Consider the following 25229-nt stretch of genomic DNA (forward strand, 5'->3'; position numbering starts at 1 on the left):
CCAAGTATACTGCCTCTTCTTTCCAATAATCCTCCATATGTTCAACGACAGTGATTGTAAACTCTTTCACACACACCATGGGTTTGATGTCCTCCAGGCCTCCAAGCTCAATGTGCTCTGTGTGTTCATGCAGTCCTCTATACCAGGCATGGCTTGACTTTGCTTCTAAGACATACTGACTGTGTGGATTAGAATCTCTCCGTGGTGTATCATTCCTGATTACTGGATGAAACCAGGTCTGGAATCGGTAAGAACTGAAATCCTCAATCATTGTTTCACAGATATTCTACATGTTGGAATCACCCAATGAGTTTTTTAAAATGCTAACATCTGTGTCCCATCCCCAGCAAGTCTGATTTAGTTGATATAGGGTGCATCCCAGGCATTGAGAGTTTCATACGCTCTCCAGTTGATTCTAATGGGCAACAAAGCTTGACAGCTGTTGCTGTTTTGATCCTTGCTATTCAAATATGGCTCATGAACCAGTAGCATTAGCAGCTCCTGGAGATTGTTAGAAATGTATGTAGAATCTCAGCCCTCTTTCTGAACTCTGTCCTTCTGAATCAGAATCTGCATTTTAACACAACCCTCAGATAGTTCTGCCTCATATTAAAGTTTGAGAAGCACTTGTATAAATTAGTGATTTTTTAAACTTTTATTTGACGTTCAGGGGTACATGTGGAGACATGTTAAACTTGTGTTATGGAGGCTCGCCGTACAGATTGTTTTGTTACACAGGTATTAATTCTAGTGCCTATGGGTTATTTCTCTTGATCCTCTTCCTCTTCTCATCCTTTACCTCCAATAGGCCTCAGTGTCTGTTGTTCCCTTCTATATGCCTATATAGTCTCATCATTCAGCTCCCTCTTATAAGTGAAAAAGTGTGGTATTTGGTTTTCTGTTCCTGTGTTAGTCTGCTAAGGATAGTCTTCCAGCTCCATTCCTGTTCCTGCAAAGAAAAGGATCTTGTTATTTTTTATGACTGCATAGTATTCCATGGTGTACAGGTACCACATTTTATTTATCCAGTCTACTCTTGATGGGTGTTTAGGTTGATTCCATGTCTTTGCTATTGTGAATAGTGCTGCAATGAACATATGCATGCATGTGTCTTTATGATAAAATAATTTATATTCCTTCGGGGTTATACCTAGTAATGGGATTGCTGGGTCAAATGGTAGCTCTGTTTTTAGGTTTTTGAGGAATCACCACACTGTTCTCCACAACAGTTGAACTAATTTACCTGTCCACCAACAGTGTATAAACATTCCTTTTTCTCTGCAACCTTGCCAGCACCTGTTATTTTTGGACTTTTAAAAATAGCTGTTCTGAATGGTGTGAGATGGTATCTCATTGTGATTTTGATTTGGGTTTCTCTAGTGATCAGTGCTGTTAAGATTTTTCTTTAACATGCTTGCAGACTGCATGCATGTCTTCTTTTGAAAACATACATGCCACCTACAGCATGCGAGAAACCTTAATTAGATTCCATTTGTCAATTTTTGCTTTTATTCCAGTTGCTTTTGGTATGTTTGTCATGAAATCTTTGCCATTTGCTATGTCTACAATTGTATTGTCTACATAGGGTTTTCTTTCAGAGTTTTTAGAGTTTGGGGTTTTATGTTTAAGTCTTTAATCTACCTTGAGTTAATTTTTGTATATCTTGTAAGGAACAGGTCCAATTTAAATCTCCCACATATGGCTAGCTAGTCATCTCAGTACCATTTATTGAATAAGGAATGCTTTCCGGGGTGAGAATGATCCAAGATGGCTGATCACTAACATCTCGGGATTGCAGTTCCCAGTGAAAGTGCAGAGAATGACAGGACGCCACACTTTCAGACAAACTTTTGTCACTCACGGAGTAGAAGATTCCCAGTAGAGGAGCTCCATGGGTCGCCAGCGTGACTCTTGTGGCTGGCGCAGTGGTTTTGCTGGCACCTCAGCATGGCAGCTCTTGGTGCAGAGTAAACGTGACTGGTTCCCCTTCTGACCAACGTTTGGAGCTCCAGGAAGGCAGAGTCGCCCATTACTGACTCAAGAAGGAAGCCAGACTGGAAATTCCCGGGCAGAAAATCACCATCAGTCTTAACGCCGCTGTTTTGGCCGGCACAGTGGGTTGCTCATATTTTGGCCCTGGGAGTTAACAACTTGGACATCCACTCAGAGACCTAATTTGAAAGTTGGTAATTACAAAGACAACAGGTGGATAAATTTACAATGATGGGAAGAAACCAACGTAAAAAGGCTGAGAATACTCAAAATCAGAATGCCTCTCCCTCTAAAGAGGATCACAGTTCCTCATCAACAAGGGAACAAGGCTTGATGGAGAATCAGTGCATCCCATTAACAGAATCAGGCTTCAGAAGATGGATCATAAGAAACTTCTGTGAGTTAAAAGAACATGTTGTAGCCCAATGTAAAGAAACCAAGAACTTTGAAAAAAGGTTTGACTAAATCCTAATGAGAATAGACAATTTAGAGAGGAATATAAGTGAATTAATGGAACTGAAGAATACAATATGGGAACCCCAAGAAGTATGCACAGGTTTAAACACTTGAATTGATCAAGCAGAAGAATCCTATCAGAGGTCAAAGACAAACTTAATGAAATAAAACAAGAAGACAAGAATAGAGAAAAAAGGATAAAAAGGAATGAGCGAAGTCTCCAAGAAATATGGGACTATATGAAAAGACTTAATCTATGTTTGATAGGTGTACCTGAATGCAATGGAGAAAATGAATCCAAGCTGGAAAATGCTCTTCAGGATATTATCCAGGAAAATTTTCCCAATCTAGCAAAGCAGGACACTATTGAACCCCAAGTAATACAGAGAACAACACAAAGATATTCCTCAAGAAGAGCAACCCCAAGGCACATAATCGTGAGATTCATGAGGGTTGAAATGAAGGAGAAAATACTAAGGGCAGCCAGAGAGAAAGGTCAGGTTACCCACAAAGGGAAGCCTATCAGACTTATAGCAGATCTCTCAGCAGAAACTCTACAAGCCAGAAGAGAGTGGGGGCCAATATTCAACATCCTTAAAGAACAGAACTTTCAGCCCAGAATTTCATATCCAGCCAAACTAAGCTTCACAACGGAAGGAAAAATAAAATCTTTTATGAACAAGCAAGTATTCAGAGATTTTATTACCACCAGGCCTGCTCTATAAGAGTTTCAGAAAGAAGCATTACACATAGAAAGAAACAACCAGTATTAGACTTTCTAAAAATATACCAAAAAGTAAAGAGCACCAACATAAAAAATTTACATCAATGAATGGATAAAACAGCCAGTTTTAAATTTAAATTGATGAAATCCCCCAATCAAAAGATACAGCCAAAACCCAACTGTATGCTACATCCAGACACATTTCACGTGTAAGGATACACAAAGACTTAAAACAAAGGGATGGAGAAAGATTTACCAACCAAATGGAGAGCAAAAATAAATATATAAATAAAAAACAGGAGTTGCAATTCTCGCATCTGATAAAATAGATTTTAAAGCAACAAAGATATAGTGGTAAAAAGATCAATGCAACAGTAAGAGCTAACGATCCTAATACCCAGATATATAGAGACTTAGACTCCATGAGACAGAAAATTAATAAGGATATCCAGGACTCAAACTCAGATTCTGAACAAGTAAACTTAATAAATATTTATAGAGCTCTCCACTTGAAATACACAAAATATACATTCTTGTCAATACCACATCACACCTACTCATAGGTTTAAATGAAATATTGATTGGCCATTATTAATACCCATTTTTTAGAATAAAGCAACATTTCCATTCTCTCTCCCTCTTTTTCTTCCTCTTTCTTCTTCTCCTTCACTCCTTTTTTCTTCTTTCAAAAAATAAATAAAAATTAAAAAATAATAAAAAAAGGAATGCTTTCCTCATTGCTTGTTTTTGTCAGTTTTATCAAAGATCAAATGGTTGTAGGTATGAGATCTTATTTCTGAGCTCTCTATTCCATTTGTCTATGTGTCTGTTTTTGTACAAGTACCATGCTGTTTTCGTTACTGTAGCCCTGTAGTATAGTTTGAAGTCAGATAGCATGATGCCTCCAGCTTTGCTCTTTTTACATAGGGTTGCCATGGCTTTTCAGACTCTTTTTTGGTTCTGTATGATTATTAAAATAGCTTTTTCTATTTCTGAGAAGAATATTATTGGTGGTTTAATAGAAATAGCATTGAATCTATAAATTACTTTGGGTAGTATGGCCATTTTATTAATATTGATTTGACATAGCAGTTGGGTAGAGCCTGCAGCAGCTCAGCAACACCTCTGCCGGTAGACTGTGACTAGACTACCTCCTTGCTGGGGAGGACATCTCTGAAAAAAGGCAGCAGCACATCAAGAAATTATAAATAAAGCCCCACCTTCCCAGAACAGAGCACCTGGAAAAAGAGGCAGTTATGACTTCCACTGCAGCAGATTTAAACATACCTGCCCAGCAGCTCTGAATGGAACAACTGAACTCCCAGCATAGTACTTGAGCTCTGACAAGGGACAGACTGTCTCCTCAAGCAGCTCCCTGACCCCTGTGTATCCAAAGAGGCACCTGATAAAGGAGAGCTATGGCTGACATCTGGCAGGTACCCTTCTGTGACAAAGATAACAGAAGAAGAAACTGGCAGCAACTCTTACTGTTCTGCAGCCCCACAGGTGATCCCCAGGCAGGCAGGGTCTGGAGTGGACCTCCAGCAGTCCTGACTGTTAGAAGGAAAACTTAAAAACAGAAAGAAATAGCTTGAGCATCAACAAAAAGGACATCCACACAGAGACCCCATTCAAAACTCACCAATTACTAAGACCATAGGTAGATAAATCCACAAAGATGGGAAGAAACTAGCACAAAAAGGATGAAAACACCAAAAAACAGATGCCTTTCCTCCTCCAAGGGATCATAACCCCTCACCAGCAAGGGAACAAAGCTGGATGGAGAATGAGTCTGATGAATTCACAGAAACGGGCTTCAAAAGGTGAATAATAACAAACTTCTCTGAGCTAAAAGAACATGTTCTGACCCAATGCAAAGAAGTCAAGAACCTTGAAAACAGGTTAGACAAAATGCTAACTAGATAAAACATATATATATATTTTTTTGAGACAGAGTTTCACTCTTGTTACCCAGGCTGGAGTGCAATGGTGCAATCTCGGCTCACCGCCACCTCTGCCTCCTGGGTTCAGGCAATTCTCCTGCCTCAGCCTCCTGAGTAGCTGGGATTACAGGCATGGTGGCACATGTGCCATCATGCCCAGCTAATTTTTTGTATTTTTAGTAGAGACGGGGTTTCACCATGTTGACCAGGATGGTCTCAATCTCTTGACCTCGTGATCCACCCCCCTCGGCCTCCCAAAGTGCTGGGATTACAGGCTTGAGCCACTGTGCCTAGCCAAAAAAACATCTTAAAAAGAACATAAACAATCTGATGGAGCTGAAAAACACAGCACGAGGATGTCACAAAGCATACACAAGTTTCAAAGGTCCAATTGACCAAGCAGAAGAAAGGATATCAGATATTGAAGATCAACTCAATGAAGTAAAATGAGAAAGCCAGATTAGAGAAAAAAGAGTGAAAATAAATGAACAATGCCTCCAAGAAATATTATTTAGAGAAAAAAGAGTGAAAAGACCTAATCTACGTTTGATAGGTGTATCTGAATGTGACAGAGAGAATGAATCCAAGTTGGAAAACACTCTTCAGGGTATTATTCAGGAGAACTTCCCAACCTAGCAAAGCAGGCCAACATTCAAGTCCAGGAAATACAGAGAACACCACAAAGATGTTCCTCAAGAAGAACAACCCCAAGGCACATAATCATTAGATTCACCAGGGTTGAAATGAAGGAGAAATGCCAAGGCAGCCAGAGAAAAAGGTCAGGTTACCCACAAAGGGAAGCCCATTGGACTCACAGTGGATCTCTCTGCAGAAACCCTCTAAGACAGAAGAGAGTGGGGTCCAGTATTCAACATCCTTAAAGAAAAGAACTTTCAACCTAGAATTTTATATCCAGCCAAACTAAGCTTCATAAGCGAAGGAGAAATAAAGTCCTTTACACACAAGCAATTGCTGAGAGATTTCATCATCACCAGGCCTGCCTTACAAAAGCTCCTGAAACAATCACTACACATGGAAGGAAAGACCAGTACCAGCCACTCCAAAAATGTAGCAAATGGTAAAGACCATTGACACAATGAAGAAACTGCATCAACTAACAGGCAAAACAACAAGCTACATCAAAATGGCAGAATCAGATTCACACACAACAATATTAACCTTAAATGTAAATGGGCTAAATGCTCCAATCAAAAGACACAGACTGGCAAATTGGATAAAAATTCAAGACCCATTGGTTTACTGTATTCAGGAATCTATCTCATGTGCAAGGACACACATAGGCTCAAAATAAAGGGACAGAGGAAGATTTATCAAACAAATGGAGAGCAAAAAAAAGCAGGAGTTGTAATCCTAGTCTCTAATAAAATAGACTTTAAACCAACAAAGATCAAAAGAGACAAAGAAGGGCATTACATAATGGTAAAAGGACCAATGCAGCAAGAAGAGCAACAGTCCTAAATATATATGCACCTAATGCAGGAGCACACAGATATATAAAGCAAGTTCTTAATGACCTACAAAGAGACTTAGACTCCCACACAATAATAGTGGGAGACTTTAACACTCCACTGTCAATATTAGACAGATCAATGAGACAGAAAATTAACAAGGATATCCAGGACTTGATCTCAGACCAAGTGGACCTAACAGACATCTACAGAACTGTCCACCCCAAATCCACAGAATATACGTTCTTCTCAGCACCACATCAACCTACTCTAAAATTGATCACACAATTGGAAGTAAATCACCCCTCAGCAAATGCAAAAGTCTGAAATCTTTTGTTTGTTTCTAAAGACTTAAACATAAGACCTAACACCATAAAAGCCCTAGAAGAAAACCTAGGCAATACTGTTCAGGACATAGGCATAGGCAAGGACTTCATGAGTAAAACACCAAAATAGACAAATGGGATCTAATTAAACTCCAGAGCTTCTGTACAGCAAAAGTACAGTGAACTGGCAACCAACAGAATGGGAAAAATGTTTGCATGCTACCCATTTGATAAAGGGCTAATATCCAGAATCTATGAATAATTAAAACAGATTTACAAGAAAAAAACCCATTCAAAAGTGAACAGACATTTTTTAAAAGAAGACATATATGAGGCCAGCAAACATATGAAAAAATGCTCATCATCATTGGTCATCACTGGTCGTTAGAGAAATACAAATCAAAACCACATTGAGATGTCATCTCATACCAGCTAGAATGGTGATCATTAAAAAATCCAGAGAGGACAGATGCTGGAGAGCATGTGGAGAAATAGGAACACTTTTATACTGTTGGTGAGAGTGTAAATTATTTCAACCATTGTGGAAGACAGTATGGCAATTCTTCAAGAATCTAGAAATAGAAATTCCATTTGACCCAGCAATCCCATTACTGGGTATGCACCCAAAGGATTATAAATTGTTCTATTATAAAGACACATGCACACGTATGTTCATTGCAGCACTGTTTACAATAGCAAAGACATGGAACAAACCCAAATGCTCATCGATGATAGACTGGAAAAGGAAAATGTGACACATATACACCATGGAATACTATTCAGTCATTAAAAACAATGAGTTTGTGTCCTTTGTAGTGACATGGATGAAGCTAGAAACCATCATTCTCAGCAAAATGACACAAGAATAGAAAATCAAACACTGCATGTTCTCACTCATAGGTAGGTGTTGAACAATGAGAAGATGTGGACACAGGGAGGGGAGCATCACACACTGGGGTCTTTTGTTGGGGGCTAGGGGAGGGATAGCAGGGGCTGGGGAGGTTGAAGAGAGATAATATGCGGAGAAATGCCAGATATAGGTGATGGAGGCAGCAAACCACTTGCCATGTACCTATGCAGCAGTCCTGCATGATGTGCACATGTACCCCAGAACCTAAAGTACAATAAACCAATCAACCAAACAAAAAATATTGATTCTTCCTTTCCATGAGTATGGAATGTTTTTCCATTTGTTTGTGTCATCTTTGTAAATCAGTGATTCTAAACCTTGGCTTAACATTGGAATTATTTGAGGAGCCTTTAAATAAATAGTTACGCACAGTTCTAACTTAAGAGATTCTGATATAATTGGTCTGAGTGTGTACCCGGGCATTAAGATTTTTAAGAATTCACCAGATGATTTGAATGTGCAGACTAATGAGAACCATGGTTCTGAATCTTACCACTGACAGTAATTAATCTAGTGGCTATTTTATTTAAGGTGTTTATTGTTTATTTAAGGTGTTTATTTTCTCCTAACGTTTACTCTCTACAAAAACAAAAAACAAAAAACAAAAAAAAAAACCTTGGCCCTGGCACAGAGGACCAAAGAAATATTAAGGATCTAGAATAATTTCTAGCAGGGGCAGCTTTGTAGCTATATAATTAGGAATTTGGCCACCAAGAAGATCCTAATATTAAAAGACAAGGCTCATAAGGAGAAATGAAATCTGAGTTAATTTGCCCAGAAAAGTGAAGGGTGGAGATTGGATACAGTGCTTCAGCACTCAGCAAGGTAATTTAATAGATGTTGACCAGCTCTTCTTTGCCACCAGAGGCGTTGCCAGGCTGACTGTAGCATGAGAGATGTTGTCATGGCATCTGAGATTCTTTCTGGATCACTACTGAGCCAGTCACTCATGAGCTATTATCCTTGAAGCAGCCTGTGTCAAATACTCTAGGAGTGAGAAGGACTGTGTTTATGACAACTAGGCTTTCCAAGGAAAATATGCTTAGTGGCCCATATCCTGGGGGCTGTGGGAGCTGAAGGAAGGTGAAGAGGTTGGTTAATATCTGTAAAGGAATGTCGCCTTGAAGGATGCTGAAACTATCCTCTGAGGAACTTATGAAGGCTTTTCATAAGTGTGGTAATTTTTCATCTTCATGGTCAAACCACAGAAGATTGCCTTCCTGGACTCTCTTCTCTGGATATTACCATTTTCTCTTCTAGATTTGAAAATCTTGTCAAAAAGCAGCTTCCCCTATGGAGTTACAAAAAAGCAATTCATGTCTGTATATACTCTTACTTACACATTTCAATATTTTATTTGCTCTGCTTGTAAATTCTGCAAATATGGTATTATTCCCTTCTATGTTTAAGAAAATTAAGGAAATAGGTGACATGTTCTATGGACAGAGTGCTAAGTGGTGGCTCCTCAATTTAAACCCACGTCTTTCACCTCTAATTCCAATGCACTTCTGAATTCTAAAGAATGGACTATATTTTATTCTTGGGAGACTTATCAACATCTTTGAGATTTTAAAATGGCATAACCTGAGCAGAGGGAAGTAGCCCTTAGATTCATCCATGATAACTCTGGCTGTGCCCCTTAGTGATCACAGTACATGTCAACTTGTCCTCTACCACCAAAGGTTTCCCTGAGAAGGGATGGGGTATGACTACTAGCAGGTATGTAGTTTCTTTTGCAGATTATGAAAATATTTTGGAATTATAAAAGGTTAATGGTTGTACAACCTAGTGATTATACTAAAAGCCACTGAATTGTGTACTTTAAATGGGTGTATTTTATGGTATTTGAATTATATATCAATTACAAAAAAGTTGGAGACTTCAAAAGTGATAGAACTAAGCAAAAGAACAAGGAAATAGAAGACTTGAAAAAATTATATGCCCTCTAGACATAATAAATATCTATAGAATAATTCACTGTAAAACAGCAGACTATGCATTTTTCTCAAGCACAAATATAGCACTCTCCAGTACAGATGGTATGCCAGGTCACAGCACTCAATGTGTTTAAAATGATTCATCACACACACATGTTCTATGACCACAATGGAATGAATTACTGAAGGAAATTTGAAAAATTCACAAATATGTGAATACTAAACATACAATCCTAAATGGATCAAAGAAGAAATCTCAAGAGAAATTAGAAGTATTTTGAGAATAATAAAAATAAAAATTCAACAAATTAAAATATATGGCATGTAGCTAAAGGAATGATTAGATGGAAATTTATAGTTATAAATATCTATATTTTTAAAAAAACGAAAATAATAACCTAATGTCATGCCGTAAGACACTGGAAAAGTAAGAGCAAACAAACCTAAAGCAACCACAATGAAGACAGTAGTAAAGATTAGAGTATAAATGAACAAAATAGAGACAGAAAAAAATAGAAATGGAATGAAATGAAATCAAGAGTTGGTTCATTGAAAGAGCAACAAAATTGACCAACCTTTAACTAGACTGAAGTGCTTTTGTACTGAGGATCTTTTCCTGAATCTCTGAAGTAAATTCAGCCATGTAATCTATCAGGCTCTAGATATCTACTTTACAAATGAAACTCTATATATATCCTAGTCCTTGAGAGAGGTGGAATATTAGATATCTCTGAGCATGTTCTTACTGGTAAGAGCAGGAGAAAACATCTCTTAGACCCAGGTATGTTCTAAATACAGGTCACCCAATCTGAGAAAATGTACTCTGATAGGAGATCAAATTAAAAAGCACAATTATTCCAAGGGTCTACTGTAGAATGGAAGGATAATCTTGCAGTAGGATGACATCTAAGTTGATCAACTGGTAACAAAGTAGCCAGGAGAAGTAGATTTAGGTTGGGGCCAACAAGTAGCTGCCAATGGCCAACTGCATTTGTCGATAATAAGTTTCCAGGGCTGTGGTTTGGTGAGAGTACATCCTGTGCTGTCAAAGGTATGATGAGAAAATGACTTTCAAATCAAAAGCTATAGACACAAATCCTGGCCCAGCACTTATTAGCAGATGACCTCAGGCAGATATATTTAATTTTTCCAAGAACTTTTTAGATCTAAAAGGCAGATGAAATTCCTGTCTTACAAAGTTGTTGTGATATGAGATAAAATAAAAAGTGTCTTTTATAGCATTTGGTACTGAGAAGGTATTTAATAGATGGTAGGTATTAGTGATTTTTTTTTGCATCATCATTATTGTATTATTATAATAGCTTTAAGAAAATAAAAGTTCAATGGCTAATTCAATCAGAAATTCTTTTTCACACACAACCCCACAGAAGAGATGTGATTTCCTGGCTGGCAAGAGCACAATATACAGTTGTCAGGATCATTCATTATAGAGATCTTCCCCACAGCCCAGATGTCCACCCATATGAAATTCCCTTTGATTGTCAAGTTTCTCAACTGACTTTTCCATACAGAGACTTTAACAGCATAGTGGAGTGAACCCAAAGTGTCAGCCTACTTAACCATGGATGTAGAGAATTAAAATTTAATTCTAAAATTCTGCACCTTAACCAGTTTTCCCTTATGCCAGAAAAAAGGTTTTTCAGTATGTCAGGTATCAGATATTGCCATTGGGAATTACCTTTCCTCCTGAATTTGGAAACATACACTCAAAAGTGTGGTGCCCATGCTGAATTCTTGCTTTTTGTTATGTTAAAAGAGAATAATTTTTTTTTTGGCTTTTTGAAAAGTCTTTATTTCTCTATTGTAACTTATTGTCTTATTTTTAAATTATTTTATGACTACTAAGTTTATATATATGTCTCATCTTTTCTTTCTCCAATGTCCTATTCACTCATTTACCCATGTAAATTAAGGAGCACATAGTTTGCTTAATAATTTGCGAGCATTTTTGTTGTCTTAGAGATAGGAAACATTCGTCAGTCATATATGTTGCAATATACAGTCATATATGTTGCAAATACTTCCCCAGTTTGCCTTCTAATTTTGAAGTTTTTTATGTAGAAAAATGTATCAATATTTTATTTTGTCTTTTTTTTTTTTTTTTTTTTTTTGCTTTTAGGCTTGGAAAAGTTTTCATGCTTTAACATTTTCTTTTTTTTTTAATTTTTTATTGCATTTTAGGTTTTGGGGTACATGTGCAGAACATGCAAGACAGTTGCATAGGTACACACGTGGCAGTGTGTTTTGCTTCCTTTCTCCTTTTCACCCACATTCAGCATTTCTCCCCAGGCTATCCCTCCCCAGCTCCCCTCCTCTGCTGGCCCTCCCCTTTTCCCCCCAATAGACCCCAGTGTTTAGTACTCCCCTCCCTGTGTCCATGTGTTCTCATTTTTCATCACCCGCCTATGAGTAAGAATATGCGGTATTTCATTTTCTGTTCTTGTGTCAGTTTGCTGAGAATGATGTTCTCCATTTGCAGGGACATGGATGAAAACAGAATAATTATATATTTATATTAAGGATAGTTACTTTCAAGTGCTATCTATCATCACTTCTTTTCACAAATGGAGAAATATAGGGCTTAGGTATTTTGTCCTCAACTATGTAGCAGGAGTCAAGCCCTTGTTTGCTTGATTCCAAGACCCATTCTAGTCCTCCTCTACCACCTCTGCTGTCTTCTGTAAATAAGACTTTTGGGAAAATGACAGCCTTCCAGGCAGGGTATGTTAGTAAAATAAGCACAGTTAAAAAATCATTTATAATCATCACTGATGGGGCATGATCATGTCTAGGGAAAATGGAGAAGGGTGCACAGAGGAAATATATCTCTATATTTCATCCCTCAGTTTAGCTTTCTCTGAAGTGCATCATTTATTCATTTATATATTCATTCATTCAATTACTGAGCATCTGTTGCATGTTGGACACTTTGTGCTTTGTAGGGGTCCAGTAGTAAGCAAGGAAGTTGAGTAAATGCTGTTGTGTTCAGTTTGTGAAGCCTTCTTTGATCTCTATGATAAGAGGAATTTCTCCCTCCTTTTTTGGAAGCACCTCACCACTTTTACCCAACTTTTTCTGTGGCACACAATGGCCTTGGCAACAGCACGTTGGAGAGGGCATGTGGTCTCTTGCCACACCTCCAGTCCTCTCTGCTTTCAGAAAGAAAGCCTTCCCTATCCACATTCCCACATGCAGCCCTAATTTAGTCTCTATTTCCAAAGTCCTGCCGCCCTAATGCCTGACTTCCCTGAACCTCGGCACACACCACTTGGGATCAAAGGCACAGTAATTAAACATCATGGGTTTTGCACTGGGTTTGGGTTCTACTTGGCCATTTAGTAGCCATGTAATCTTTGGCAAGTAACCTAATTCCTTATCATCTCTATTTCCTCCGTTTTACAATAGGGATCATGAAAATACCTACCTCAGAGGGCTGTCATCCTAATATAATGTGTTAATCACATGAAGTTTCTAGAAAGTATAACCATACTTTCTCCACCAGGAATCACCACCAGCTCCTTTTCACTCATGTAATCAAATCCAATTAAATCTGGTGTTCGAGACCACCTGCAAGTGCGGTGAGCACATTATCTTTTTTATTTTTCCTGAGCTCTCAGTCGTCAGTCCCACTGGACTAAGTCCTGCTCCCAAAATATACGCTGAGCTGTCCCTTTCCTTCAGCTTTGCTCAGAATCCCTTCCCTTCACTCTGCACTGCCCTTCCTTAGTAATCATCCAACATCCAATCCGAGTGCATCATCTCCATGCAGCTTTCCCAGCTGCTTCCATCAGATCATCACAATCAACTCTTCTTTCTCATGGTTGCCACCTCTATAACCCCATCTGCCTTCTATTGGAAATTCCTTGGGGAGATGTTTACACATTCTTCTTGATGGTGAGCTTCTCCAGGTTAGGGAAAGTGTTTATTACTGTTTGTTGAATAAAATGAAATTAAATCCACTCATAAACTACTTTACATTGAAACAGCATCATCTAACTCAGTAAAGTGAACACCTGGTTTAGGGTTAATCCTTCCATTTTGTCTATATAATCTATTTTCTCTATGATTCCTAGGGCAATGGAGCCTGTCATAACATAGGGGTTTTCTGGTCGATTTATTCCTATGTCATTACAATCTCCCTAGCAAGGTATTTATTTATGTGTCAGGAGGCAGACATTCGAGGGGAAGTTTGGCTTGGATGCCAGGAGGTTTGAAGCTTGCTTTTTGAGTCAGACAGAGACACATTGCTCGAATGCTGTCTTGAATAGTTTAAAGAATCAGCGCCTATGGTGGAGCACAGTCAAATCTCTGAATTATTCATCATCACATCCTGAAAGGAATGGAGATGTGAGAGAAGGTCAGGAGGAAATCAGAAGAATCAGAAAGGAGGACCTGGGGCTCCTGCTTGATTTGTCCATAAAGGGAAGATTGATGAGCAGCTCTCCTGATGAAAAAGATATTCTGAGGAAGTGGCAATTAGGGCCATGTGGGGACAGGTCAAACATTGGAAATAAATCAAGAGGATTTATCAATGCTTCAGCAATTCCACCCCAAAGTAGGTGATGGGGCAATCATGGATACCATAGGGAGTGTGTGTATGCAAATGCGGTAAGCACCTGGGGAAGCTCTGGATTTAAGTGAGGAACGATCAGCTTTAGGACCAGGAAAACAAAGGAAGGTTACACTAGCCAGAAAGCTAGCATCCAAGGAAAAGCTAGTTTTGACTGAGAGAAACACCAGGTCTCCCATGAAGAGTGGGACAGTCAGGTCAAAACAATACTGCAGGGGTTAGATATGCTCCTATTTTCCTATTAGCCAGGTGTCCTCTTGGCAGCAGGTGGGCAGAACTCTAAGGCTACAACTTAATTACAGGGTGAAATTCACTAAAATTTTTTACTTTTTTTTTTTTTTTTGAGATGGAGTTCACTCTGTTACCCAGGCTGCAGTGCAGTGGTGCAAACTCAGTTCACTGCAACCTCTACCTCCTGGGTTCAAGTGATTCTCCTGCCTCATCCTCCCAAGTAGCTGGGACTACAGGCATGTGCCACCATGCCCAACTAATATTTGCATTTTTAATAGAGGCAGGGTTTCACCATGTTGGCCAGGTTGGTCTCAATCTCTTGACTTTGTGATCCACCTGCCTCAGCCTCCCAAAGTGCTGTTACAGGGGTGAGCCTCCGTGCCCGGCCCAAGATTCTTTCCTTTCTTATCAGACTCACAGTTAAGGTCCAAAATGAGAATGACAAGTGCTAAATACCTCACATTTTAAGTTCACCGATGTCACACCAGTTGGGGCCAGCCACCGTCCTGGAAGATTTCCTGAAGGACACCAGAACCAACCCAACCATAACAGGCCCTGTAGTATACCAGCTTCTCAACAAACATGGGGCTGAACAAGGAAAAGGAAACTCAGCCTTTTGAAGGATGTTACTTTCTGCAGAAAAGTGCTCCTCTTTCTACAAGCTAGTGAAGGAGATGACTTCTAAGAGAATCTCTCCAAATGAGGTGGAGAGTCTGTGAGATGGACACTGCCATTTTCTGTCCTTCCTTCCCTTATTTACCAGTGAACTAGACTATTACCCCCACACCATGCAGCCTACATAGCCAAAAAGAGAACTAGAAGATGGATCATGAAACTGAGTGGGGGGAGTTGAAGCAATGCAATGAGCATTCTCACTCTCTGTCCTGATAAAAATACCAATTCCCTAAGTGCTTAGTGAAGAATGTTGAACATAGCTTGGATTTAACTGTCATTCATGAGTTCATCCAGGATGGTCACCTGTTGGGACAGGGGGCATAGCTTGGATTTAACTGTCATTCATGAGTTCATCCAGGATGGTCACCTGTTGGGACAGGGGGCTCTGGCAACAAGAGGCCAAGGGGTAGACCCTTTCTTGGTCCGTAAAGGGAAGGTAATGAGCAGCTCTCCTGATGAAAAGGATTTTCTGAGGATGCGGCAGTTAGGGGCATGTGAGGACAGGTCTGAACATCAGAAAGAAACTAAGAGGATTTATCAATGCTTCAGCAATTCCACTCCAAAGTGGGTGATGCAGCAACCATGGATGTCATAGGGGGTGTGTGTATGTAAGTGAGGTGAGCACCGGGGATTGATCCGTGTTTCAGCAATGCCATCCCTCTCCCTCTTGGGAGACGACAGACTGGGACAGGATCTTCTACATCAGTGTGCTGGAAAGAACCTCTGAAAAGCTCATTCATATATGCCGCCCCCACCCCGGAAACTCACCCAAAGCACATCAATGGCCATTAGCATGAGAAGTAGCAATGACTAAAAGAAGAAGGGTTCTAATGTGTCCAATCAAGTAAGAGAATGATTCTGACCCTTGTCTTGTCCAACCATCGCTTCTCAGCATCTGCAACATCTGAGAGACTCCTGCTTGGAAGAGAGAGAGGAATCTCAGGTTGTCTAGAAGGCAGACCAACCCCTGCACTACCCTCCCCAGCCCCCACACCACACTGCAAGCTGGAGTGCTGTCCTGTATTGGCAAAGGAGCAAAGAAGAGCTTTGATCAAGAATAAGCTTTTAAGTTTTAAATGAAGTCTGTGTGCCAGAAGTTTATGTACCCAAATAAGACTACCCTAATAACTTTAAATGACCAAAAGATCAAGGCATCAGACCAAAATGCCACATCACAGGAGGTATTACCCATTAGGAAAGGAGAGTGACACAGCAAAGTTGGTAAACCCGTTTTTTAAAAAATAAGCCATTTCATGTTCATAGCCATTGAGCTGAGACACACCAATAAACATCAAAAATCACATTTCAAAACCAGTACAAAGTTAAATGTAAACGCTGAGAAAAGTGGCACTGAATGATGATTCACTTAGCTTGGATTTTTAGCAAATTTTATGGAGTAAAGTTTGTTTAAGAGAAATTATCTTGTTTTGGAAGCCTGATGTATTGAAATAGCAAATAAACAGTTGAAGAGGAAATTTGAGCTGAGGAGCTGGGGCTGTAGCTATATGCTTCATCATATTTTCCATTAAAAATCATAATGTGCAGTCAATTACTACCACAGAGAGAAACATTAGAGAAATAATGTTTCAGGCTTAACTGGAACCAAAATTCAATGATTTTCCATAAATAATAATTTGACTCTCTACCATAAGCTTGGAGCAATTTGTTGCCCCTCTTTCTTCTTTCTCTTTGCAGATGCTGCTGAGTCTGAATATCCTTGTTAAACACTGGGATTCTTAATTAGAAGAACCAGGGTCTATAATATCTTCAGGGCAGTATTTGTATCAGAGAGAAGCTTGTGAAGGATGGTTCAAATGGATAAGGCAAGGTTTGTCTTCTAGGAACCAGAAAATTAGCTTTTGAAACCCAGGGAGGACCGACAAGCAATCCCTGTGTTGTGGTCAGTAAATACAGGTATTCAGTAAATACAGATGTTCTTCTTTGCTCATTTCAACACTCTCCAGATTCTGGAAAAATTTTGCCTTCCTCTTAAGAATCTTAGCAACTCCTCCAGGTGGTGCAAAAACTGGTTAGAGAGATGAAAAGGGAGAAGACAACGGCCTGATTCTAGGAGTCAATGTTCTAGATCTCCAAAGCAGAAGGGAGGCAAAATAAATCATAACTAGGGTATAGAACCATATATTTCAAGTTTGAAAGACACACATAGTTGTGTCTGAGAAGCTCCTGTTATTAAAGCCAACTGTCACTGTGGTAGCACACAGAACTTGTTTTGAGCACATTGTACATGTGTACGAACATGTATTTACATGCATATACACACAGAGACACAGTCCCACACATAGATGTGCTTCTAGCACACAACGTAAGTGTGGCACTGTCATTACAAATGGTAGGCACCGGGCCTCCTTTTTCTTTGCTCTAATAAGAGATGGGCTTTGTAATCAGGAAAACAATCAAAATGTTCAGTCCAAAGAACCAATAGAGAGAAGTGAAGCAAAATCATACTTCCCCTCTTGACGTTTTATGCTATTTGGTGATTGTCTTCTTAACTCCCCTTTTTCTCCCATGTCTGCTGTGAGGCTATACAATGCTGCAATGTGAACAGTTAATATGCACCTTTGCTTGTAGCTGTCTTTCCCACGTGTGCCTTGATCTTAGTGACTGCGTATGAGCAACTGCTGTTACATCTGGACTGATTGATGAGTGAGGCAGCTTTACATGTCCGTGGAAACTGTAAAAACAAGGTGATCAGGCCTTTCGACTTTATCTTCCCTGAAGATCTCATTTTTATACTCAGATTTATTCTATTTGATAACAGTCATTGGAGATAACTTTGTGTGCATTTTAATGAGACTGACATTGTTCCGGAGGTGGAAGACTGGTTTGGACTTGCGGTTGTTAAGGTGCAGAGTTGTCTAAATAAAAAATGAGAAATGAGCTCCAGAAGCTAATAACATGAATATGGTTCCTCTCAGAGATTGTTTTGACATATTTCTATTAAAATTTGAGTTCCTAAGTTGATTTTAATTAACCAGAATAGCTCAGATGAGTGGTCACATTTTAACTCTAAAGTGGCTGAATCCCCAGAGTGGCAGATTTTGCAATCTCAATTTCATCACTGATACTTAGTCCTTAAATAGAAAATTCTGTAAGTGCAGGGATGGCTCCTCATCTGTTCATTATATCCCTTGCACTTTGTATTGTGCCTTGATATAGTAAGTGATTAACAAATATATGCCGAATAAAATAAATGTTGATTGTATTAATGTTATGTTTTACATATCTGTTTGAAGTATTCAATTTAGTAAGTTTACGTAAGCACTTTTCACTTATTCTTAAAATATAACACAGTTGTGTCTGTTTTTCACCTAGTATTGTTGTGGGGTTTTTTGGTGTTTTGTTTTGTTTTGAGACAGAGTCTCACTCTGTTGCCAGGCTGGAGTGCAGTGGCAGGATCTCGGCTCACAGCAACCTCCTCTTCCCAGGTTCAAGTCATGCTCCTGCTTCACCCCCCTGAGTAGCTGGGACTACATGTGCACACCACTAAGCCCAGCTAATTTTTGTATTTTTGGTAGAGATGGGGTTTCACTATGTTGGCCAAATGGTCTTGATCTCTTGACCTTATGATCTGCCCTGCCCGCCTTGGCCTCCCAAAGTGCTGGGATTACAGGCGTGAGCCACTGTGCCTGGCCTGTTGTGTTTTAATAAAAGATGTTTTGGTTAGTATAAGGATATGGTGGAAAGAGCATTAGATATAAATCCAGGAGAGCTGAGCTCCTGTCCTACTCTGCTAACAACTAATTATACATTTGCTAAAAAAAAATTGCCGTTGGTTTTCATATTAGCAATGAACAACGGTAGAAAGTTAAGAAAAAACTGCCCTATTTTGTTCTGGTCTATAGATAGTATATATTTACCTCAGCTTTCCTCTCTGCTTTAGTTTATAAAATGTCTACATAATTTCTAAAAAATAAATATGAAGAGAAAGTGGTGTTTTTTGAATGAATGAATCTGTAATTACAACCTTAGCTCTATTTCGGGTCATCTAGTAGAGACAGAAAAGTATGAAAGAGATGTATTAGCTTTCATTCATTTAGCCCTCTGCCATTTACAAGCTGTGCGATCTCAAGCAAGTCATTTTTTTTTTTAAATTCTGGACTTCAGCTTTTCTGTCTGCAAACTGCAAGATGTGACCAAGTGATTTCTCAATGTTTTTCCAGCTGTGCCCTCCCTGATTCTTGATTCTTCAAAGTCCCAGTGACTTGCTGCGAATATTCTTGTTCTCATCCCATTATTCAGTTATTCAGCAAATACGACTGAGAATCTATTAGGTGCAAGCACTGTGCTATGCTGTAGAACAGAACCAAAATGACATGGTTCCTGACCCGTAAAGTTGTCTTTTCTTGATTTTCCCTTTTCTGAATTTTCCCTGAGAACACTTGATATACATTAGGAGATGTACAGAGGAATATAAATAAGAAGCACGAAGGACTCAAGTTCACTTATAGGAGAAATATTGTGAATATAGTGAATACCATCCAGCAATGAAAGGAGAGTTGGAGGGGAAACAGAGTCAACATGGAGTTCAAGTTATGACAGGATTATGAATTGTGATTTTCTCTTTCTTAAAAATGTATACTTTGTGTGTGTGTGTTGGGGGCAAAGTATTACTCTGTCTCCCAGACTGGAGAGCAGTGGCGAGATCTTGGCTCCTTGTAATCCCTGCCTCGTGGATTCCAGCGATTCTCCTGTCTCATCCTCCCAAGTAGCTGTGATTACAGGCATGCATCATCATGCCTGGCTAATTTTTGTATTTTTACATGTTGGCTAGGCTGGGCTCACCATGTTGGCCAGGCTGGTCTTGAACTCCTGACCTCAAGTTATCCACCTGCTTTGGCCTCCCAAAGTGCTGGGAATACAGCTTGAGCCACCATGCCCAGCCACTGTTTTCTTTTGTTATCTTTTCTGATATATCCATAATTAAAAAAAAATTTTCACTCTTCAATTTATTAAGAATTTATATGGAAAATTAGAGTTACATGAAGCAAAATTAATTTAAATCCCATTGTTACTCAACAACAAAAATTTGATATGTCTGTTTCTCACTGATTTATGCTGCTACCCTAATTCCACAGAAAGTTGGAATTCCACAGAATATGTATTTTCTCCACCAAGATCTGCAGATTAGTCTTTTTTTTTTTTTTTTGAGACGGAGTTTCGCTCTTGTTACCCAGGCTGGAGTGCAATGGCGCGATCTCGGCTCACCGCAATCTCCGCCTCCTGGGTTCAGGCAATTCTCCTGCCTCAGCCTCCCGAGCAGCTGGGATTACAGGCACGCACCACCGTGCCCAGCTAATTTTTTGTAATTTTAGTAGAGACGGGGTTTCACCATGTTGACCAAGATGGTCTCGATCTGTTGACCTCGTGATCCACCCGCCTCGGCCTCCCAAAGTGCTGGGATTACAGGCTTGAGCCACCGCGCTCGGCCTGCAGATTAGTCTTATAATGAATCATTTCAACATTTTAATATATGTTAATATATTTGGGGATGATATCTTCCTCATTTCTTTCAAAATATATATTGTAGATGAATTTTACAACTTTAAAAATAACAAATAAGAAAAATACTATTGATATTTTGGTTGGGCTTGATTTACTAACTATGAAGAATTGATACCCTTGTGATATTTAACTTCCTTTTAGGAAAATAGTATATTTGTTCATTTATTCAAGTCTTCTTTTATAACTTCCAGTTGTACTTTTCTTTATTTAGGTCATGCTTTGTTCTCTTTAGACTTATTTGTGAATATTCTGTTATTTTACTGCAAAGAAAAGCAAAAATATGTTTCAGACAGTTTGACAGGAAATAAAGTTTTATAAATAAATAAAAATATTTATCAAGGAATACATTGAATATTTTGAAAATATTTGCCCAATTTATTTAGTCCTAAATCATCCATTTAATATTTTGATGTTTCTATTTATTGAAAATTTATTACTGTCTGAATTACATATATTCTGAGCAAGAAAAGAATTACTTGACATTTTAAGATGTGTTAGTAAATAACACCATAGAAATGGGGACTATGTAAATGGTCTCTGCTTTTTCATACTGAAAGGATAGTTCTTTGATGCCTCAGCTAATTTTAATTAAACAACTCAATTAATGTGAGGAGAATAAATAACAAGGTGCTTCTAAATGGCTAGGTAATAATAATAACTTCTAATCACAGGATACTCACTACATACTGGAATGAGCACTTCACATACATTACTACATCTTTTAATTCTCACAATACCTTAATGAGATAAATGTTAAGGTCTCTTTTTTACAGATGAGCTCCCTGCCCAAATCAACGTTTCAACTCCCTTCTTCCCACCCCCTTCACCTGTGCTTGGATCCACTTCAGATACTACCTCCTTTTAAACAGAAAAGGAATCAAATAGCTAAAAAAAACTCTGAAGCCTCTGCAAGGACACTAGAAAATCCCTCTAGAATTTGGTCTCTTCATAAAGAGGAACTGTCAGTTATTTTCTAGATAAGAATTATAAAAAACATCAATAGCCTTTGCAACTCAGATATACCGTATCTTTAAAAGAATTTTAAAAATTAACAGAAACAGCTCTTCCCACAGCCCACATCACGGAGGCACACAAGCCTACTTATGTTCACACTCACTCATACACTCACACATGCACACACTACATATCAACTTTATAGAGTCTGGTGACTTCCAAATCAGAAGAATAAAATGTTCTTACTTGTATCATTGTATGTAAAATTAAAATAATTTTTTACTTTCAGCTTTCTAAAACCAGCAGGCTAACTTGATTTATTAAGAATATTTCTTCAAAACAATATTTAAAAATGTTTTCAGTTGACACATAATTACCAGTGTATTACATAGCTAAGTGGTCTAAGGCAGGGGTCCCCAACTTGGGGGCCACAGACCAGTACTGGTCCCAGGCCCATTAGGAAGCAGGCCGCATAGCAGGAAGTGAGTGGCAGGCTGGGGAGCAAAGCTTTATCTGTATTTATAGCTGCTCCTCATCTCTGGCATTACTGCCTGAGCTCTGCCTCCTATCAGTTCAGCCGTGGCCTTAGATTCTCCTAGAAGTGCAAACTCTATTGTGAACTTTGCATGCAAGGAATCTAGGCTGTGTGCTCCTAGGTTGTGTATGATGATCTATCACTGTCTCCTATCACCCCCAGATGGGATCATCTAGTTGCAGGAAAACAAGCTCAGGGTTCCCACTCATTCTACATTTTGTTGAGTATATAATAATAAAAGAAATAAAGTGCACAGTAAATGCAATGCACTTGATTCATCTCAAAACCATCTTCACCATCCCTTCTCCACCACTGTCTGTGGAAAAATTGTCTTCCACAAAACGGGTGCCTGGTGCCAAAAAGGAGAAAAACATTATTTTTTAACATCTTTTTGAAGACCTCAGGCCAGGGATTCAGAAGAATCCAAACCGTTTTACAAAGAGTATGAGTATAACTCACATAAATATTCCACTAATGCATAACAGAGAGTGCTTAGTTTGAAAAAAATGATGATTGTCATCCACGTGTGTGAATGCCTGCACTAGAATATTACAATCTTACAAAAAAGAGAAAGTGTCCAGGCGCAGTGGCTCGCACTTGTAATCCCAGCACTTTGGGAGGCTGAGGCAGATGCATCACTTGAGGTCAGGAGTTCGAAACCAACCTGGCCAACATGGTGGAACCCCGTCGCTACTAAAAATACAAAAATTAGCTGGGCATGGTGGTGGGTGACAGTAATCCCAGCTATTCGAGAGGCTGAGGCAGGGGAATCACCTGAACCCGGGAGGCGGAGGTTGCAGTGAGCCGAGATTGGGCCACTGCACTCCAGCTTGGGCAAGAAGAGAGAGATTCCACCTCCAAAAAAAGAAGAAAAAAGAGAAAGTACATTTGTGCATTTACTTACTAGTGTACAGAGATACTAGGTTTGATTGTGACTACCCCTCAGCCTTCCCCACTCAACTTATATTTCAGAAAAATAGTTTCAAGTCCCCGTGCTTTGATCACGGAACTTACTGCATGGTATTGTAGTTTTTCATTCATTATGGGCAACACTGAAGACACACAGGTGTGCGTGTCTATCTGAAGCCCCAGTGGCCAGCAGAGGTCGTGGTTCATGATAGATGTAAACAACTGTCTTATCATTTATGTATAGCTAGGTAGATGGATATAAATAGATAATATAGCTGTTCAGCTGAAAACATTTGATTTACGAAATTTTAATATGTTCCGTAAGATTTTTCCAAAATATAGTAGTGCCTCAGAAATAAAGTGTTAGAAGTGCTGAGATCTTAAGAGCATAGAAGGACAGTAAGTTGATCCACTGCTTTCTGCTGAAAAAAAGTTGGCCAACCAATTTATCACTTGCAATGTGAAGACGTACTCAGAGGCTTTCCCCGCATGAAACATGGAGGGGCCTCCTTCTGATGGAAGGGAGAAATCACTCCAAGGAGTGCTTTTGTTCTTCAGCAACAGTAAAGCAAACAACTAAAACAACCCAAAATATATAAGCACCTGTTTCAGAAAAAAATGTGTTTGAGATACTAAATGAGATGTTAAATATGTACGTATATGCATGGCATATACATATATTTTTAAGATATAGACACATATATATGCATATATATAAATACATACACACCAGCTTCCTCTTCAAGATGAGTACTATTTTGAATCAGTAAATTGCTTTGCTAGCTGGAATTGCTAGGCCAAGAATACCAACTTCAAATCAGATTGCATTTTTACTTCATGCTATATTTTCTTTCTCCCTAAAACTCGATATCTGAAAGCAGAAAAAAATAAATGAAATAAGCCTCTCTCTTTTGACATGTCACATTTTTGTGAAAGAAAGATACGTAATTTATGAGCCAGTATGTAAGCATGTCACGATGAAGCTGTTGAGTAATGGCTAGGATAAAATAATAAATGCAAACTCATAAATTCAATCAGTTGGTACAAATAAATCAGCACTACCATAACTTTCTGTCTGCAGGTCTGGTTTTGGAGCCAGAAATATTTCTTTGTTACTGGTAGGGAAGCTGAACACACTAACTTGTTTTTCTTCCTGCTGTCTTATGATTTATTCACCTAGTAATTTATAAAAGTTTTCCTAAAATGCCCAAGTAACATCATTTTCTAAAAATAAAGGTTGATGACTACAACTGAGACTAACATTTGTCCCCTCTAGAGTGTTTCCTCCCCCTTTCTCTTTTTAACAGATCTCCATGCGGGAAATCCCTTGCAGATGGGGCAGTGACATAGCCATTGTTTTTGAGACAGAAGCAAAAGTTGTTGGGTGCAGCTTCCAGGAAACCTGAGAAAGGCAGACTCAGAGGGTGTGTACCGGCTTACCTCTGCTCCTCCCTTTCTTCCAGCCCAGGGCACAAGTCACATCCAGAACAGCCACAGCTCCCTCAACACAGACTGTAAGGAAAAAACAAGGAGAAACAATCCAAACCAATCAAAATGAATGCTAACTACAGTTTACTCCCAGACTTTGTATTTTTATGAGGAAATATGAGCACAAAAGCACCTTACCTCTATTTGCCTGGATAGCTTTGCTCACAGTGAATGCAACTCCCAAATAACATGTGTCTTCAGATAAAAATACTGTATCTTCAGAAATCTGTAAGAAGACTGAGTTCTGGAAACCAACAGTAAATAAGCCAGCATATTTTGGTCTTATTATAGTCAAACTTTTAGTAGAAACACTTTTATTATAAAGTCATTAGACTCTTTAGGAAAAGTGAGTCCTCAATACTAATCTATTTGTCCTTTGCTCCTGGAGTGACCTATAGCTGAAAACTGGCTATTTCTGAGGTGGCAACACATCCAGTAGCACAAGCTATCTGTGGAGACAGTGAATGTATGAGCCCCTGTGGTCTATAGTATTCATGTAGAGCACTGGAACATACTCACCCATCTTTTCATCTCTCCCTTGTCCACTCCCATAGTTTTGTAATGCT

At 39.0% G+C, this 25229-nt stretch overlaps 1 long non-coding RNA gene across 1 annotated transcript; it reads right to left on the minus strand.

Moving 5' to 3' along the window:
• Positions 1-639: 639 nt before the first annotated feature.
• On the minus strand, positions 640-24852 carry LOC103788080 (uncharacterized). The gene is made up of 3 exons (XR_004733755.3): positions 24802-24852; positions 24616-24687; positions 640-949 (listed from the first exon to the last, which is right to left on the minus strand). It is a non-coding gene; the product is annotated as an uncharacterized LOC103788080 (long non-coding RNA).
• Positions 24853-25229: the final 377 nt, after the last annotated feature.

This window comes from Callithrix jacchus, chromosome 14, assembly GCF_049354715.1.
Source record: "Callithrix jacchus isolate 240 chromosome 14, calJac240_pri, whole genome shotgun sequence".
Lineage (NCBI taxonomy): Eukaryota > Metazoa > Chordata > Mammalia > Primates > Cebidae > Callithrix > Callithrix jacchus.